Here is an 18,821-nt window from a genome sequence, read left to right on the forward strand (position 1 = left end):
TGAGCCCCACATCGTTGTTCTCTGCTCATCTAGGATGCCCTTCATGGTCAGGTTTCCCTCCAACAGGACCCCCCCCACCTCACCCCCAACCCCACCCCCCGGCTTAATCCCAGGCATTGGCCCAAGTGAGCTGTGAACGTGGGGCCCGTGTGTCCTGATGCCTTTTTTGCTGCGTGGATCTGTGTGGTCCTGGACAGCCTGGGCCAGAGTGATGTGCTCGGGAGCGCGCGCGTGCGCGTGCGCGACGACGACGCCCACTGGCTCAGGGGCGCGCGCCCTGCGCTCACGCGCGCTCTCGAGGACGACCCCCCACCCGCACCCCGGGCACGGGCGCGCGCGGTCCCGCCCTCCAGCCCGCCCGGGGTACCGCTCCAGCGGCGCGGTTCGCGCTCTTCCCACCTCCACCCCCCTCCCACCCCCCACCCCCCCACCCCCCACCCCGCCTGGGACTCGGGCGCGCGCGCAGCCCCACCGCCCGCTTGAGGTTTTCGCTTTCGCTTTCCCGCCCCCGGGGTTGCTGTGGAGAAAACACAACGGCTGTGGCGAGAGCCGGGCACAGCGGCGGGGCCGGAGGGCTCGAGGGGTGCGGCGGGCGCAGCGGGCTGACCTAGAACCCTGGGTTTCCCCCACACACACCCGGCCTGGACGGCCCGCGTCGCAGGAGGTAAGCGCAGCCCCAGGGCGGCCGCCTCTCGGGCTCCTCCTTGCGGACCTTGCGGCGGCGGGGACGCCGGGTGGCCTCTGGACGCGGGCTGGGCCGGGCCTCGGAGGGGTCTGGAGGCCCTGGGCAGCGGGGGGGGGGGGGGGGGGGGGCGGGCTGCCAGGGGGGGGGTCGCTGGGGCGTCAGGCCGGGGGTCGGGGGGGGGGAGGTGGCACGCGGGGCCGGGTTGGTAGCCCACCGGCCTCCTGGGTTTCGGTAAATAATAATAATAATAATGATAATAAATACCTAATAAATAATAAATGAACATAATGATAATAAACAATAGATCAAAACCCCAGAATGGGCTCAGGCCTGTAATCTTAGCTACTCAGGAAGCTGAGACCTGAGGTTCAAAGCCAGCCAAGGCACACATATCCTCCAGATACTTATACCTAATTATACATGCATATATATATATATATTTAAGCTAGAGGGGAGGTGTGGCTCAAGTAGTAGAAAGCCCAGGAGTGAGCTAAAAAGCCGACACACACACACAACCCTTTCCCTAATCAAGATTACATATATATATATGTACATTTTCCCTAATGAATATTCTATATAATATACATTTCCTTATATATATATATGCACAGACATTTTCCCTAATGAAAATTATATATATATATACACAATGCATATTTACATTTTCTCCTACTGTACAGGTTTATTTTCCCTCTGCTTCATCCCCAACATAGTGACCTAACTGTATTTGGTTGCTTTCACTGTGGTTTTATCAACAGACCTTATCTTTTGTTTCTTCTTCCGACTTCATAGACTTGAATTCTTTCAATCTGCTTGGGTATTTCACAGAAATTCCTCTTGAGAGGTAGACTTGGAGTGGAGTTGGAATCCTAGATTGATCTAGGATCTTTGTGCATGGGTTCTTTTGTTTTATTCATGCTTTTGTTGTCCCCCTCTATTGTGTTGTTTTAGTTATACTAGGGAGTTTGAACTCAAGGACTCCTATGCTTTTGACTGAGTCATGCTCTTATCCCTTTTCTGCCATTATGATTATTATTATTATTTTGCCAGTCCTGGGGCTTGAACTGGCAAGGCCTGGGCACTGTCCTTGAGCTTTTGCAAAGCTAACACTCTACCACTTGAGCCACAGCACCACTTACAACTTTTTCTATGTATGTGGTACAGTGGAATCTAACCCAGGGCTTCGTGCATGCTAGGCATTCACTCTACCACTAGGCCACACTCCTGGCCCGCCTTTAATTATTTTACAAATAGTGTTTCACCTTTCTGCCCAGTACTTACCTCACACCCTGATCCAGCCACATACCTGGAATGATAGGCACACACTACTTGTGCCTAGCTTATTGGTTAAGATGGAATCTCCCTTTTACCCAGGCTGGCCTTGAACCACAGTCCTTCAAATTCAGTAGCAGAGATTATAGGTATATGTCACTGTACCAAGTGCATACTTTTTTGTGTACTTTCATAAAGTTTTACATTTAAAAATCTTTCATAAAGTTTCAAAGCTCTTATGTACTATTTATTAAGCTAGTACTTAGATCCAGTGATGTTGCTATAGGAAATGGTTTTTTGTTTTTTGTTTTTTTTTGCCAGTCCTGGGCTTGAGCTCAGGACCCAAGCCCTGTCCTTGGACTTTCTCAAGGCTAGAGCTCTACCACTTGAGCCTTAGCACCACTTCCGGCTTTTTATTATGTATGTGGTACTGAGGAATTGAACCCAGGTCTTCATGCATGCTAGGCAAGCACTGTACCACTAGGCCAAATTCCCTGCCCAGGAAATGTTATTTTGTTACGTAACTGTCGGTACACTTTTCTTTCCTTTTTTCTTTTTTTAGTTGGTTGACTAGTATGTGGAAAAATGTATCAGTTGTTTTTAGGTTGGTCTTCTGGACTCCTTCATTCTGATAGTTTTCCTTGGATTCTCTCCTTATGTAAATAATTTAGATGTTGCAAATACTAACAACTTTTGCCTCTCTTCTTTGTGTTTCCCTTTTTCAGTATCTCATTGTGATTTCCGCTTCTACCATTCTAGTCTTTAAATAGTTGTGCAAAGTGGTTTTAATTCAAGGCGCCAGTTTTCTGAGTATGTTGTTTTGTTGCATTTCCTGAAGCAGGGTAGCTGTGGTTCCATTATTAAATAGGATTAAGCTAGCTGTTTTTGGACAATAGCCTTTATCAAATGAAACAAGTCCCATGCAGCTGGGAGCTGGTGGCTCACACCTGTAATATTAGCTACTCAGGATACTGAGAATTGCAGATGGTGGTTTGAAGCCAGCCAGGGCAGGAAAGTGTGTGAGATTCTTATTTCCAATTAGCCACCAAAAAGCTGGAAGTGAGCCAGGCATCTCTGGTAGCTCACACTTGTAATCCTAGCTGCTTAGAGCATGTGATTCAAAGCCAGCCTGAGCAGAAAAGTCTCTATGAGACTCTTATCTCCCATTAACCACTCAAAAACAACAAATGGCACTGTGGCTTACAGTGGTGGAGGGTTAGCTTGAACAGAAGAGCTCAGAGACAGTGCCCATACCCTGAGTTCAAGCCTCAGGACTGGCACCAAAAAGAGAAAAGAAAAGAAGTTCCTTTCCTTGGGAATTGAGATCCAAGGAAAATAAAGAATCCTAAGTGCTACTGTCTAATAAAAAATTTGAAGACCTTATAAAATTCAGCTGTGAATCCATTAGGTCCTGGGCTTTTCTTGGATGGAAGGTCTTTTATAGCCACTTCTATTTCATTGCTTGAAATGGGTCTGTTTTTAGTTGATTTAGATCTTTTTTGTTTAGTTTGGATACATCAATGTTTGCTAGAAATTCTTCATTTCTTCCAGATTCTCAAGTTTGTCAGCACAAAGATTTGAGAAGTATTCCCCATTGATGTTCTGGATCTTGGTAGTTTCTGTTGTGATGTTTCTATTCTCATCTCTAATTTTGTTTGGGTGTGTTCTCTTCTTTTCCTAAGATTTACTAAGGATCTGTCAATTTATTTGCTTATTTGAATCAGAAGGGAAGGGGAAAAACAAGATGAGGAGCCAAAGGGCAAAGGATGAATAGTATAACAACAATCAATGTGTTAGAAATGAACTTTACAACTTGGGAGGGGGTAGAGAGGGGACAAGTGGGGGAAAAAGATGGGAAGGGATAACAATGTTCAAGAAGAAATGTACTTACTATCCTAAGAATGTAACCCCTCTATACATCACCCTGATAATAAAATTTAAATTAAAAAAAATGTGTAAACTATATCATGTAGAGTGGCTAAAACAGAGAATAATCAGGCCACAAAACACAGAAGGTAGTGGGAGGATGGGTCGGTCATTCTGCCTTCCCTCCCTCTTAGTAGCTAGGGTGATAGGTATAAGCTACTGGTACCTGACCTCATTCTGCTTTTCTAAGAATTTGGATTTTGCTTTGGGGTTTTAATCACGAATCAGTATACAAGTTTTTCAACTGCTGGCCCGACGTTCATGTGATCTCTCCTTTTGCCAATTTATAGTAACCTGGAGTTAGGCAGTGTTTCCTCATGTTTCTATTTTCAGCATCTCATTTGAGACAGAGATGAGCTATTCCCTGGAAGTCAGAAGGACGCACTTGCGAAACCTCCTCAGCCTGAGACTTTATGAGGAAGAGAACCTAAACTTTTTTTTTTTTTTTTTTGGTCAGTTGTGGGACTTGAATGCTGGGCTTGCCAGGGTGATGTCCCTGAGCTCTTCAGCTCAAGGCTGCTGCTCTACCACTTGAGCCACAGCACCACTTCCAGTTTCCTGGTGGTTCATTGGAGATAAGAGTCTCATGGGAGCTGAACCCTGGTGGCTCATGCCTATAATCCTAGCTAACTCAGGAGCTTGAGATCTGAAGATTGTGGTTCAAAGCTAGCCTGGGCATGAAAGTTCATGAAACTCTTATCTCCAATTAAACCACCAGAAAAACCAGAAGTGGGGCTGTGGCTCAAGTGGTAGAGCGCTAGCCTTGAGCTAAAGAGCTCAGGGACAGCACCCAGGCCAGCACCCAGGCCCAGAGTTCAAGCCCCATGACCGACCAAAAAAAAGAGTCTCATGAACTTTGTGCCCAGGCTGGCTTTGAACTGCAAGCCTCAGGTCCCAGCCCCCTGAGTAGCTATAAGGTATGAGCCACCAGCCCCCAGCTCAATTGCAAGCCTTTTTTTTTTTTTTTTAACAGTCCTGAGGTTTGAACTCAGGGCCTGGGCACTGTCCTTGGAATCATTTTGCTCACTCTGCCACTTGAGCCATAACACCACTTCTGCCTTTTTCTGTGTATGTGGTACTGAGGAATTGAACCCAGGGTTTCATGCCTGCTAGATGAGCACTTTACCCAGTTGCAAGCCATTTTATATTTAATTTGGTCACTGGTATGTGTGGTCTTATTTTGTCCTTTTGTTTTGCCATATGTTTATGGTAAGTTCTTTACCTCTTCCCTCTTTTAACTCTAGATTCGTCAAGATACCTTTGCTTCCTCTTTCTCCCACCTCTCCTCTTCTTCCTCTACTTCTTTTTTTTTTTTTTTTTTTTTTTTTTTGCCAGTCCTGGGCTTGAGCTCAGGGCCTGAGCACTGTCCTTGGACTTTCTCAAGGCTAGAGCTCTACCACTTGAGCCTCAGCACCACTTCTGGCTTTTTTCTATGTATGTGGTACCGAGGAATCGAACCCGGGTCTTCATGCATGCTAGGCGAGCACTTTAACCACTAGGCCAAACTCCCGGCCCCCCTCTACTTCTTCTTTAAAATGTTTTCATTGTTATTATAAAAGTAATATACAAAAGGGTTACAGTTTCATAGTTGGATAACGAGTATTTTTTTTTTTTTTGGTCAGTCGTGGGGCTTGAATTCAGGGCCTGGGTACTGTCCCTGAACTTCTTTGGCTCAAGGTTAGCACTCTACCACTTAAGCCACAGGACCGCTTCTGGATTTTTCTGTTTACGTGGTACTGAGGAAGCAAGCCCAGAACTTCATGCGTGCTAGACAGGCACTCTACCACCAAGCCATATTCCCAGCCTCTCCTGCTTTTGAAGTAGAACTCTCACTGTTTCCTAACCAGGATTACAGGCATGTACTACCAAACCTGGGTTTCTTTTTCTTTCTCTTTCTTTCTTTCTTTCTTTCTTTCTTTCTTTCTTTCTTTCTTTCTTTCTTTCTTTCTCTCTCTCTCTCTCTCTCTCTCTCTCTCTCTCTCTCTCTCTCTCTCTCTCTCTCTCTCTCTCTTTCTCTCTTTCTTTTTGTTTGCGGGTCATGGGGCTTGAACTCTGGGCATGGGCACTGTCCCTGAACTCTTCAGCTCAAGGCTACTGCCCTACCCTTGTGCCAAGCCCCACTTCCCGTTTTCTAGAGGTTAATTGGAGGTAAGAGTCTCAGAGGCTTAAGTGCCTGGTATGGCTTTGAACTGTGATCCTCAGATCTCAGCGTCCTGGTCTTCTTTCTTTCCTTCCTTTTTATTTAGGTATCTGGAAGATTCTTAGAAGGGGAGCTGCCATTTAGTTTTTAAACATTAACATATTTTCCTATAAATGGCAAAAAAAAATTAACCAGAATCTGTACATGCTAGGCAAGCACTCTACCAATAGGTTAAGCTCCTGGCCCATAAAAAACCTTTTCACGGGGTTAGGAGTTTAGCCTAGTGGTAGAGTGCTTGCCCAGCATACATGAAAACCCAGGTTCGATTCCTAGGTACCACATACAGAGAAAAGCTGGAAGTGGTGCTGTGGCTCAAGAGGTAGAGCACTGGCCTTGAGAAAAGTCCAAGGACAGTGCTCAGGCCCTGAGATCAAGCCCAGCACTGGCAAAAAAAAAAAAAAAAAGAACACCTTTTCACATATTTTTACTTCTCTTCTTCCTCATCTTTTCCCAACAGGTACACACACAAAATTTACCCAGAATTATTAATAATAATAAGAACGTGGAAGCTACACACCAGTGGCTTATGCCTTTAATCCTAGTTACTCAGGCTAAGATCTGAGGATATCAGTCAGTTTCTTGTGCAGGAAACTCTGTGAAACTTTTATTTCTAATAAACTCCCAAAAAGCTGGAAATGGAGCTGCGGCTAAGAGACAGCACCCAGACCCTGAATTTAAGTACCAGAATACAGATACACAAAGATTTTGTACACACACACACACACACACACACACACACACACACTGAATGCTTTCAATTGTTATTAATTTTACTCCCTTTTTCTATTTTTGTAATCTTAATAATTTCAACAATCTGTAATATATTTGCACAATTGCATATAACAAGTAAACTGACACTGACAGTTTGTAGTGTGTGGTATCTTCTGAGCCATGCTTCTCTGAAGCTTATTTCTCAAAAGCATACTTTGAAATCCATGCTATTCAGATCCTTGGTTGACCTTTGCTGGCAAAAAGACACTGAACTATTTGCAAGTGCTGCAGTCACTTCCTCATGTTATACTGAGTTTACTTTAGCTTTGCTGAAGCCAAGCATATCAGTTTGTATAAACTTTGGTCATTACATTAAATGAAGGTTCACATAATAGCCCTGGCCCAATAAGCAGAAACACTGGCTTAGAAGAGTTTGAAGTTAGCCTTGGAAAATTTAGCTGCTGAGTAATTTATGTTAAAAAGCTTAAATGTTTCACTACTTTATTTTTTATACTAGTCTTGGGGCTTGAACTCAGGACCTGAATGCTGTCCCTGGCCTCTTTTTAAATTTTCAGTTAAGTTTGGTGCTCTACCACCTGAGCCACAGCTCTACTTCTGGATTTTTTGCTGATTAATTGAAGATAAGAATCTTTCCTGGGCTGGGAGTTTGGCCTAGTGGTAGAGTGCATGCCTAGCATGCACAAAGACCCGGGTTCGATTCCTCAGTACCACATACATAGGAAAAAAAAAAAGCCAGAAGTGGGGCTGTGTTCAAGTGGTAGAGCTCTAGCTTTGAGAAAAACCCAAGGATAGTGCTCAGGCCCTGGACTCAAGCCCAGGATTGGCAAAAAAAAAAAAAAAAAAAAGAATCTTTCCTGCCTCTTGCTTGAAACCATGATCCTCAGATTTCAGCCTCCTGAGTAGTTAGGATTCCAGGCGTGAGCCACCATCTGTTTATTTGTTTGTTTTTAATTCCATATTGGCTAGGACCATGTCTAATTCATGTCCATGTCATTAGTTGAGTACTTGGAAATAAATGAATATACCTGCATTTTTTTCAGGTAGGCATCTATCACCTTCCCTTTTGTGACCTCTCTCCATTAAAGTAAGAGTACCCTGAGAACAGGATCTTTACTTACAAGCACAGGCTTAGTTCCCCAGTCCCAGGGCAGCTTCTATTCTGTAATAAACACTCTTTATATATTTGGGGAAATAAATTATCTGTTGGTTGCTAAGAATCTCCTTCAGTCTTCATTTGTGACCCCCTCTTCAAAATCAGATATTATCAAGTTTTTCATTTATTCTACCTGATCAAACAGGGCCTTCTTAAAGACATTCTTGTAGTGGGAGAACGCCATAAAAGTCAATAATGTAGAGCAGAGCCCTTTGTGTGTTTGCTGCTATTAAGAGCTCCTCAGTTCCTGCTAGTTTACCATTTTTGTTGGCTGGGCTGCCTGGGGTATTGGTGGCTGTGCCAGCGTTGGTGCTATGGAGTGTGCCTAGGCTGGGACACAGGTCTTTGGTGGCCTGAAGATGGGCTGGGTCTTCAGGTGGATGGTTGGGGCCATTGCTTATGTTTTCTTCTGATTTGCCTGTAGATGGCAGCACCCACTGGGCCTCCCTGGGCTGTACTGAGGCAGGACAGCAGAGAAACAAGAAAATGGACTCCTTTCTCCTGCAGACCTGCTTGAATGCCAGCCAGGGGTGAGTGTGAGTTCGCTAGAGGTTTTTTTTTTTTTTTCTCTCATTTATTTTATATTATTCATTGTTGGTGGTTTCTACATTATTTATTCAACAATGGGGTTGTTTCTCCCCACCCACCTTGGTTGCTTGTTTTTGTTGTAGTACAGGAGTTGATGTAAATCAAATGTGTTCAATTATGAGGTTGTTTGTTGATAATCAGTTTGCATGCCAAGACTAAAAAAAGTCACAGTTGTGATGCCAGGATTCTTCCTGGCAACCTCCAAGTATGGCATCCCTTTCTAGTTTGCACCTTGGATCTTTTAGGGATGGAGTATGAACCCTGTGTAGTGGGCTAACCACAATGATGTGTGCCGTGCTCTACAGAGACCCTGTAGACTTCATCCAGTTGTTTATCGGACGGGCTGTCCTACCCCCATGTTGCCTGAGGGCCATCGTAGCCATCACACTCCAGATTTCTATCTCTAAGAACTTGCAGCCCTTTGCCAGACCTCTCTCTCCCATCCTCCCTGCCTCCTGCCCCAGTTAACTTTGTGGTCCCTTAAGACTCCATTTGTATTGCAATTTGAGCAGTGGAATAAGGGTTGTTTATGCTATATTTAGAATACATTTATTCTACAAGATGCAAAGCTCAGTAGAAAACAATCCTAAGTTTCTTATTTGGAGAATAATGCTCTTCATGCCAAGAACAATTACAGCACTGATTGATGTTCTACCTAAAGGGACCTAGTGCACAGCCTCGTTGAGTTTTAATGCCTTCTTCTGAGTTGGTTGATGACCTTCATTTATCTGTAGTCCCCACTTGACAAGCTAACATCTTCCTTCAGTGTCACGAGTCTCTCTTTCTAGGGGACTTGATTCTTTGTTACATCAACCATGCCAGGTTTTTCCACACTGTATTTCAGACTCAGTATGTGGAATCATGAAACTACTCAATTGGAATATCATATCATCATTTCACCCAACAGAAGGTGCTAATTCTTCTTTCTTTTTTTTTTTTTTTTTTGCCAGTCCTGGGCTTGAGCTCAGGGCCTGAGCACTGTCCTTGGACTTTCTCAAGGCTAGAGCTCTACCACTTGAGCCTCAGCACCACTTTTGGCTTTTTTTCTATGTATGTGGTACCGAGGAATCGAACCTGGGTCCTCATGCATGCTAGGCAAGCACTTTAACCACTAGGCCAAACTCCCGGCCCCTAATTCTTCTTTCTTTCTTTCTTCTTTTTTTTGTCCAAGACTGGACTTGAACTCACTATTTGACACTTGCTTTTCCCTCATGGACTAGTGACCTGAGCCATGCCTCCAACTACATTGATTTTTGTGCTGGTACCAGGACCTCAACTAAAGGTCTCGTACCATTGTTTGATTATTTGCTATGTCTGGTATTTTATCAGTTGGACTATAACTGCATTCTGCAGTTTGCTAATTAGAGGTGGAATATTGTAGACTTTTCTGCCCAGGCTGGCTTTGAACTGTGATCCTCCAGTTCTCAGCCTCCTGAATAGCATCCCCAGCAGAAGGTAGTAGTTTTGAGAATCAAGTTTGACTTTATTTTTTTGTCTAAAATAACTTGTGTTTAAAATACTTCAGGGAAGCAGCTAGACTGCTGCCGACCAAGTATTAGGCCTCTGTGTTCAAACATCCAGTACAAAAACAAACAAACAAAAAAATGGAATGTATTTCACTTTAAAATCGAGTTCCTTTCTCTGGAGCTCTGAATTGTGCTTTTGTTTTTTTCACTTGTGGCAATGGATTTATTCCCAAGCTCAGTCAGTAACCTGGTAAAGAATTAGTCCAGAAGCCAGGCACCAGTGGCTTATGCTTATAATCCTAACTACTCAGGAGGCTGCAATCTGTGACTCACAATTCAAAGCCAGCCCAGCCACTAAAGTTCCTGAGACTCTTATACTCCATTGAACCACCAGAAAACTGGACATGTCGCTGTGGCTCAAGTGGTAGAATGCTAGCCTTGAGTTGAACAGCCCCACAACCAACAACAACAGCAACAACAACAAAACAAGGCTAGGGATGTGGCTCAGTGAACTCGAACTTGCCTAGCATGTGCAGGGCTCTGGGTTAAATTCCACAGCAGTGTGCATCATAACAAGGATGAATGACATTTGTTCTTACACTGACCTGAAAAAAAAAAAAAGGAAATTAATGAGAAACAAAATTACCATCCCCAAGCAACCCCCTTGCCTTTACTGAAATAAAAATTTGATATTGTGTAATTCATTAATGGAAAATGTATTGATACTTCAATAGTTTTTAGTGCCCTCACATCTATCTATCTGAAGAGCCCATTTTAGAACATTATTATCTCAGAAAGAATTTCCATACTTCTAAGTTATCACCTCCTCTCCCATCTTCCTAGCCTTAGGCAGCTACCAATCTGCTTTTCCATCTCTGAATTTGCCTATTTTAGATACCATATGGATAGAATCAGCGAACATGTACTCTTTTGTGACTGACTCAACTCACTGCTGGGTTTTTGTTCATGTGGTAGCATGTATCAATACTGCATTCCTTTTTATGATCAATACTTCACTGTGTGAATTTTTTTTAATCACTCACTGATTGGTAGACATTTCCCTTGTTTCCATGTCTTGTCTGTTATAAATAATGCTGCTTTGAACATTTTTGTATATAAGCTTTTGTGTGGACTAGGATTCTGTCCACTAGCTTCTCAGGGTATAATAGAAAAGTCTGTTTTTTAAAAAAACTCTACAAGGAATAGAACTAGGTTAAAGTTGTTTGAATAATTTGTTGACACAGATGTTGAATTATATTAGAAATTAACAATTAGCTAAAAATTAACTAATATATTGTAATTAAAATTTTTTTAAAAATACAGCCAAGCACTGGTGGCTCACTCTTGTAATCGTAGCGACTCAGGAGGCTGAAGAACTGAGTATTGAAGTTCAAAGCCAGTCTGGGCAGAAAAGTCCCCTTGAGACTCTTAGCTCCAATTAACCACTCAAAATCTGGAAGTAGAGCTATGACTCAAAGAGATAAAGCCCTAGCCTTGAGCAAAACAGCTCAAGGACAGTGCTCAGGCCCTGAGTTCAAACCTCACAGCTGACAATAAATAAATAAAAATAAATAGATCTAATTCTTCCCTGTATTAGTTGAGTTTTTCTGAGTTCTGGCCTTGAATTTAAAAAAAAAAAGTGTGTAGCCATGTGCCAGTGGCTCATGTTTATAATCCTAGCTATTCAGGAGACAGAGATCTGAAGATTGTGGTTTGAAACCAGACCCAGCAGGAAACTCCATGAGACTTTTATATCCAGTTAACCAGCAAAAAGCCAGAAATAACTGGGTATTGGTGATTCATGCCTAAAATCCTAGCTACTCAGGAGGCTGAGCACAGTTCAGAGCCAGCCTCCTATAAGACTGTTATCTCCAATAAACTACTCAGAAGACACCTGAAGTGGCCCTGCGGTTCAAGTGATGGAGCCACTAGCCTTGAGTGAAAGAAGCTCAGAGACAGTGCCCAGGCCCTGAGTTCAAGCTCTAGGACTGGCACAAAAAAAAAAAAAAGAAAGAAAAAAACCCAAAACCAGAAGTAGAAGTATGACTCAAGTGGTAGAGTAACCAGCTTTGAGCGAAAAAAGTTAAGAGAGGGCTGGAAATGTGGCTTAGTGCTAGAGTGCTTGCCTAGGATGCACAAAGCCCTCGATTCCTCAGTACCACATACATAGAAAAATCCAGAAGTGGCTCTGGCACAAGTGGTAGAGTGCTAGCCTTGAGCAAAAGAAGCTCAGAGACAGTGCCCAGGTCCTAAGTTCAAGCTCCAGGACTGGCAAAAAAGAAAAAAAGAGCTAGCACACAGGCCTTGATCAAGTTTAAGGACCAATATAGGCATAAAAAAATAAATCCCCCCACCCCTTCAAAATATATGTATATATATATTGGACTCAAGGTGTCTCTTGAAAGCAATGTAGAATTGGTTTGGATGGGTGACTGTACATTCCAGGTATATATGGCGGGTAGATGAGATAAGTGAGGCCAGGAAGCAGGGGGTAGAGAGGATTGCAGGATGCTGTCTGTTGCTTGCTGGTTCACCCCTTCCCCTCTCCCTCAGTCCCCATCCACATGGCATAGGAACACTGGACACTGACCATCCAGTGACTTGCTTGCTGTCTGGGTGGTATGATTCCTGTTACCACCAGGTCCAGATTCACTCTGCTTCTGACTACAAAGCTCTAGGGTTGCGTTGTTGCTTTTCAGCAAAAGCAGGTGGTCTTAGAAATGTGTTAAAGGGCAAGTCAGAGCCTCCCAAGAGACTTACAGTCCTAAAAACATTTCCGGGCCTTTTTTTTTTTTTAAGTACCAGTTAACAGTTTTCAGTTTAACTGTGCTTTCCTTCCTGAAATCTTTAGGTACAACTAATTTGTGTGATCTTTTTTTTTTTTTAATGTGTGTTTTTAAAGAGTTCTACTACTGGAAAAGTCTGGGTTGGAAATTACTATTTTTTTTCCTCCCATGTAGACTAAGCATTAGAAATAGGAGTGGCTTGTTTCCAATATGATTTCCATGCCTTTCTTTTTCTTTCCTTTGGAAATAGGGACAGACATATTTCAACCAAATTCTACCTTGTCACTTCAGGTGCATCAGTAGGAATTTATATACATTTTCACTTTTTGTGGTATTGATAATAGAACTCAGGACCTTGGCACATGCCAGACAGATACTTTGCCAGGATAAATTTCTAGATGGTTGGTGGGCTGAACACTTTAGAAGAGAAAGAACAAAGGATGGAAGCATAATTCAAGTGGCAAAACATCTGCTTGAAAAGTTTGAGGCCTAAGTTCAAATCCTAGTACTGACAGAGAACAGTTACTCTTTCTATATTCCACTTGGGAATATACCACTTGAGATCCCAGTAAAACCCAAGTCTAAGAACACTTTGTGAGCCGGGCACCAGTGGCTCACACCTGTAACCCTAGCTATTCAGGAGGCTGAGATCTGAGGATTAAGGTTCAAAGCCAGCCCATTCACACTCCTTTTGTTTTGGGGGGTTTTTTTTTGGCCAGTCCTGGGGCTTGAACGCAGGGCCTGAACACTGTCCTTGGGCTTTCTCAAGGCCAGAGCTCTACCACTTGACCCACAACACCACTTCTGGCTTTTTCTATGTATATGGCATCGAGGAATCAAACCAGGTCTTCATGCATGTTAGGCAAGCATTCTACCCCTAAGCCAAATTCCCAGCCAGGGCACACTCTTATCACCAATGAACCACCAGAAAACTGGAAGTGACTCTGTGGCTCACAGTGGTAGGGCTCAGGCACAGTGGGCCAGGCCCTGAGTTCAAGCCCCATGACCGCTTGAGAGGAAGAGGGAGGGAGGGGGAGAGACAAAAAAAGAGGGGGGGAGGAAGGGAGAGAGAGACACAGAGAGAGAACACTTTGTGAGACCTGTCCCGGGGGCTTTAATAAATTCAGATGTAGAAAGGAAGACAAATTCAGATGTAGAAAGAAAGCCAAGACACTGGTGGCTCACGCCTGTAATCCTAGCTACTTAGGAAGACGAGATCTGAGGATCACAGTTTGAATACAGCCTGGACAGATAAGTCAGTGAGACTCTTATCTCTACTTAATCACCAAAAGAAGAAGTGGAGCTATGGCTCAAATGGTAGAGCACTAGCCTTGAGAAGGAAAAAAAAAAAAAGCCCAGTACAGTGCTCAGGCCCTGAGTTCAAGCTGTGGTACTGGCAAACCAAAAAGAAAAGATAACTGGCTGGATATCCTAGATGCACAGGTGTGGGAAGAGACAGGGTGGGTCGGGGGAAGAAACTAGAGAAATCACCTTGGATAAGTTGGTGGTGCAAGTTTGACTACTAACCCACAGTGATAGACTTTTTTTTTTTTTTTTTTTTTTTTTTTTGCCAGTCCTGGGCTTGAGCTCAGGGCCTGAGCACTGTCCTTGGACTTTCTCAAGGCTAGAGCTCTACCACTTGAGCCTCAGCACCACTTCTGGCTTTTTTCTATGTATGTGGTACCGAGGAATCGAACCCGGGTCTTCATGCATGCTAGGCAAGCATTTTAACCCCTAGGCCAAACTCCCGGCCCCAGTGATAGACTTTTTAAAGGGAGGACAGCATACTGTTTAAAATAGGAAATTTCCCATCTATTTTTACAGGGAAGTAATACTTTCTCCTCCAATAATTCTCCAAGGTCACACAGCTGGTGGGCCTTGGGTCAGGTACTCCTTGAGCTGGCTGGTAGTATCTGCAGACAGAGATTGCATATGATCAAGCCCTCAACTGTAATGGAATGAAAGGGGACTTAGCCTACATCACTTCCTGTCCTGGCCAGAGGTTCTGGGAAAGTGACAGGGGGCAGGTCTCTATGGTCTGAGTAGCAACAGTCCAGACAAGTTCTGAGTGCTACAAAGACTGCCGGGGGGAAGTTTGGAACTGCAGGTCCCAGGCAAGGACTTTCTCCAAAGTGAGGGGAGAGCTACATGGCTGACTGGTGGGGATCCGGGCAAAGTAACAGCCTAGCTGCAGCTGATGTACAAGTTGACTCCTGTCACAGACCTGCTCTTCCAGCGCAGGCAGGAAAGTGCAAGGATTTGATTTGCCCTAAGATTTCCATCCGTTCATGTTCAGAGTGTTCAGTTTGGAAAGCAGGGAGAATCTGGAAGTCAGGAGCCAGGGATCTCAGTGCCCCTGGTTAGTGGGCAGAGGAAATATGAGTTCAAGGATCTATTTTGTGCTCAAGGCTAGCACTTTAACTTGAGTCACAGTACCACTTCCAGCTTTTTTGTAGTTTATTGCAGGTAAGTCTTACATTTTCTTGCTCTGGCTGGGTTTGAACTGTGATCCTCAGATCTCAGTCTCCAGAGTAGCTAGGATTGCAGGTATGAACCACCAGCACCCAGCTTCCACAGGGTTCTTAAGAACATTCCTGGAATTGTGACCAGGAATTTGTGATTTTTTTTTTTTAATGCTAACTTCCTCTTGCCTGCCTGCCTGCCTGCCTTCCTTCCTTCTTTCCTTCCTTCTTTACTAGAGCCATACCTCCAACAGATTACCACTCCCTTGTTTTTGTTTTTTGCTTTCAAGACACTTTTATGCCTGTCCTTGATCCACATGTCTGTGGTCAAGAACATGGAAAAGCTGATATGGTGCTGCCAGCCCCGTCTGTGCTGAGCTGACCTTAAGCATGTCCCCCAACCCACCTGGTCCAAGGTTCCCTCATCTGAAAATGGGTCCTGGAAGGCTAAAAGGACAGTGCATGGTCCAGAGTAAAGTTCTCTGGTAAGTCAGCCAGGACACTGAGCGCGTGGAATGATTCCCACTTGATATCGACAAAAACTTAGGCACAGAGGTTAAGGAACTCTGACAGGCTCATGTAGAGAATCGGAGGCAGAGCCAGATATAGGTGCCAGGGTTTGTGGAGTCCAGGCTAGTGCTCTCTCCCTGAAATCCAGCATTCACATTGGTTTCCAGAGAGAAGAGCATAATAATAATTATAATGTTAACTTACACAGACCTGTTTCTACCTAACCCTTTAGTAGCTGTTCTGTGGCTTTTGTGGGGAATCAAATAAGACAGCATCTTCAGCATATGGGGCCATCATTCTAGGTATTCAGAGCCCCGCTGGATGAGGCATCTGTGGGAGAAGAGAACTGGGTTTGCCTCTACCTCTATCTTTCGAGTTTGTGAGTGTGCACCATGCTTTAGAAAAAGAAACTTATTTTTTGCCTCCATGGGGCTAGGGCATCAGATACCCTCTTTAGCTTCCTTGGCTGCCCTGTGTTGCCTGAAGGTAGTTCACAATGGTTTTAGATCCACAGTGGTGGCCCTTGTTCCTGACAGAGTTGGTTCTCAGGATTACCCAGGTGTGGGTTTCCCAGAAATCAGCCGTGGTTTGCATTTTTGTACCAGGGCATTGTAGCATAGGGAAGAAAAACATACATATTAAAGCCTGGGTTTGAAATCCAGCTCTGCCCTACTGTGTTTGTTGGTGGGAAGCACTCAGCTGCCCCATGCAGTTTCATGAAAGCAACTAAAGGAACTGAATAACTTTTGCAGCCTGCACAATACATGCATGCATGTAGTGACTATTTTTTTTTTACCATAATTGTTATTAGACATGTCAGTGGACCCAAGCAGTCTGTGAGTGGAAACAGCTTGGGTGGGTGGCCCAGCCTCATTCAGGAAGTGCAGTTGCCCTAATTCAGGATTGTAGAACGATGGAACCAAAGATCTCAAACTTCTCTTGGTCATATTGTTATTTGCAGTGGTACTCCATTGCAATGGGTGCATAAATCTGTTGAAGTCTGGCACCATATTGATCCTGTCTTGGCTTCTCTTTGCTTTACTTCAATGTCTCTGTTGGGAAAAACAGTTCTGTAATTAAAATGTACTCAAGGTCTACTCTATAGTAAGCCATCCTTATTCACAGATTTGGGTGTATGCTGGTCCTAGAGCTTGAACATAGGACCTGGGTGCTGTCCCTGAGCTTTTTTTTAGCTAGAGGCCAGTGTCTACTCCTTGAGCCATAGCTCAACTTCTGGCTTTTTGATGGTTCATTAGAGATAGAGCCTCACAGACTTTCCTTGTGAAAGCTAGCTTCAGTCCATGATTATTAGATCTCAGCTTCCTGAGTAGCTAGAATTACAGGCTTGAGCTATCAGCCCTCAGTATTTTCAGATTTATTACACATGATTTTGACCATGTGTGTGCAGGTCAAGGTACGCTTGTATGCATTTACAAGCTTGTCAAGATGAACTCTCCACCTCTTATACAACTAATTAGTGCTAATAAAATAATGATGATGGTGGTAAAAGGAATGAAAAGAAATTTCAAAACCAAGAGCTTTAAATTCTTGTGCACGAATTATATAACTCAGTTGATGGAGAGAAACTTTCAGTGTGGAGTTATCATCCATAGTGTTTAAATTGTTGTGTGATCTGCGTGGTGTTTTCTTGTCCTGAATTTTGTTGAAAATATGCCTCCCAAACAGCAAAATAAAAGTTACAGTGTTAAAGTGTGACCTAATGGTAGACTGCTTGCCTAGCTTGCACGAAGCCCTGGGTTTGATTCCTTGGTACCACCTATACAGAAAAGGCTGGGAGTGGTGCTTTGGCTCAAGGGTAGAGCCTTGAGAAAGCTCAAGGACAGTGCCCAGGCCCTGAATTCAAGCTCCAGGGCTGGCAAAAAAAAATTGAAACCTTATTGTACAACGACTTACAATAATGATGATAATGATGATGCCATAGTAACCAATCCATGAAAGGGCACATGGCATGCTAAATTTAATTCACAGAATGAAAATTGAGACTTACTGCCCATGGCATAAGTTCAGTGGAGGCTGGACAGTGTCATGGGAATAATTAACTAAGCAACCACAGGAGTGCACTGAACTCCATATAGCCTCAGCATCCAGCTTTTCCTCAGTGGCAGTCTTCTTAGAACTAAGTACCCAGGGATACCAAGGGTCTAGAGTACTGAAAGAGGTGTCTTTTATTTGTTTCTTTTGGTTACTTGTGGGTCTTGAACTCACAGCCTGGGTGCTGTCCTTGAGCTCTTTTGCTCAAGGATAGTGCTCTAACCCTTTGAGCCACATCTCCACTTTTGCTTCTGGTGGCTCATTAGAGATAAAAGTCTCATGAACTTTCCTACCAGAGCTGGCTTTTTGAATCTCAATCCTCAGATCTCACCTTCCTGAGTAGCAAGGATTACAGGCATGAGCCTATAAGTAACCAGTACCCTAGCTATGTACTGAATTTCTTTTTCCTAGTCCTGGGGCTTGAACTCAGGGCCTGGTCATTGTCCCTGAGCTTCTTTTGCTCAAGGCTAGCACTCTACTTGAGCCACGGTGCCACTTCTGGCTTTTTCTGTATATGTGGTATTGAAGAATCAAACCCAGGGCTTCATGCATGCTAAGCAAGCATTCTATCACTAAGCCACATTCCTAGCCCCTGTACTGAAAGTTTTACATGAAGGATCTCTGCTGAAGAAACAGAAAGGCTCAGTGACACCCAAGGCCATTCTGCTATGCATGCCACAGACCTGAGTTCCTGTGTCCCATTCCAGGATCCACATTGTGCTCCTTACTGTGCCCAAAGACATGACCTTGAGAGACCAGGTAGACTGGTCTAATCCCCCCCCTTCCTAGACTGAGCTGTGCATCATTAAGAACAATAAATAAATAAATAATCAATCCTGCCCTGGAAGTGTTCCAATGAACACCTTTAGTGACCAGTTTAATCTCTTCTTCCTTGAGTCTTATTTCAGTATGCCCTTGAGGCCAGGTCTCCATCAGTGAGGTGGTATTTCACAAGCATGTGGGTGGTGGGGCAGCCACTTCTGTGGGTG

General features: G+C 43.9%; 1 long non-coding RNA gene across 1 annotated transcript in view; it reads left to right on the top strand.

Moving 5' to 3' along the window:
* The first annotated feature begins 497 nt into the window (after window positions 1-497).
* LOC150044843 (uncharacterized) overlaps window positions 498-18,821 on the top strand; it is a 58,196-nt gene continuing 39,872 nt past the window's right edge. The window contains exons 1-2 of the long non-coding RNA XR_016533056.1: window positions 498-664; window positions 8,393-8,498. This is a non-coding gene — a long non-coding RNA (uncharacterized LOC150044843). The remainder of the gene's footprint in view (window positions 665-8,392; window positions 8,499-18,821) is intronic.

The sequence above is a fragment of the Megascapheus bottae genome, chromosome 29 (assembly GCF_031878675.1).
Source record: "Megascapheus bottae isolate mThoBot1 chromosome 29, mThoBot2.hap1, whole genome shotgun sequence".
Lineage (NCBI taxonomy): Eukaryota > Metazoa > Chordata > Mammalia > Rodentia > Geomyidae > Megascapheus > Megascapheus bottae.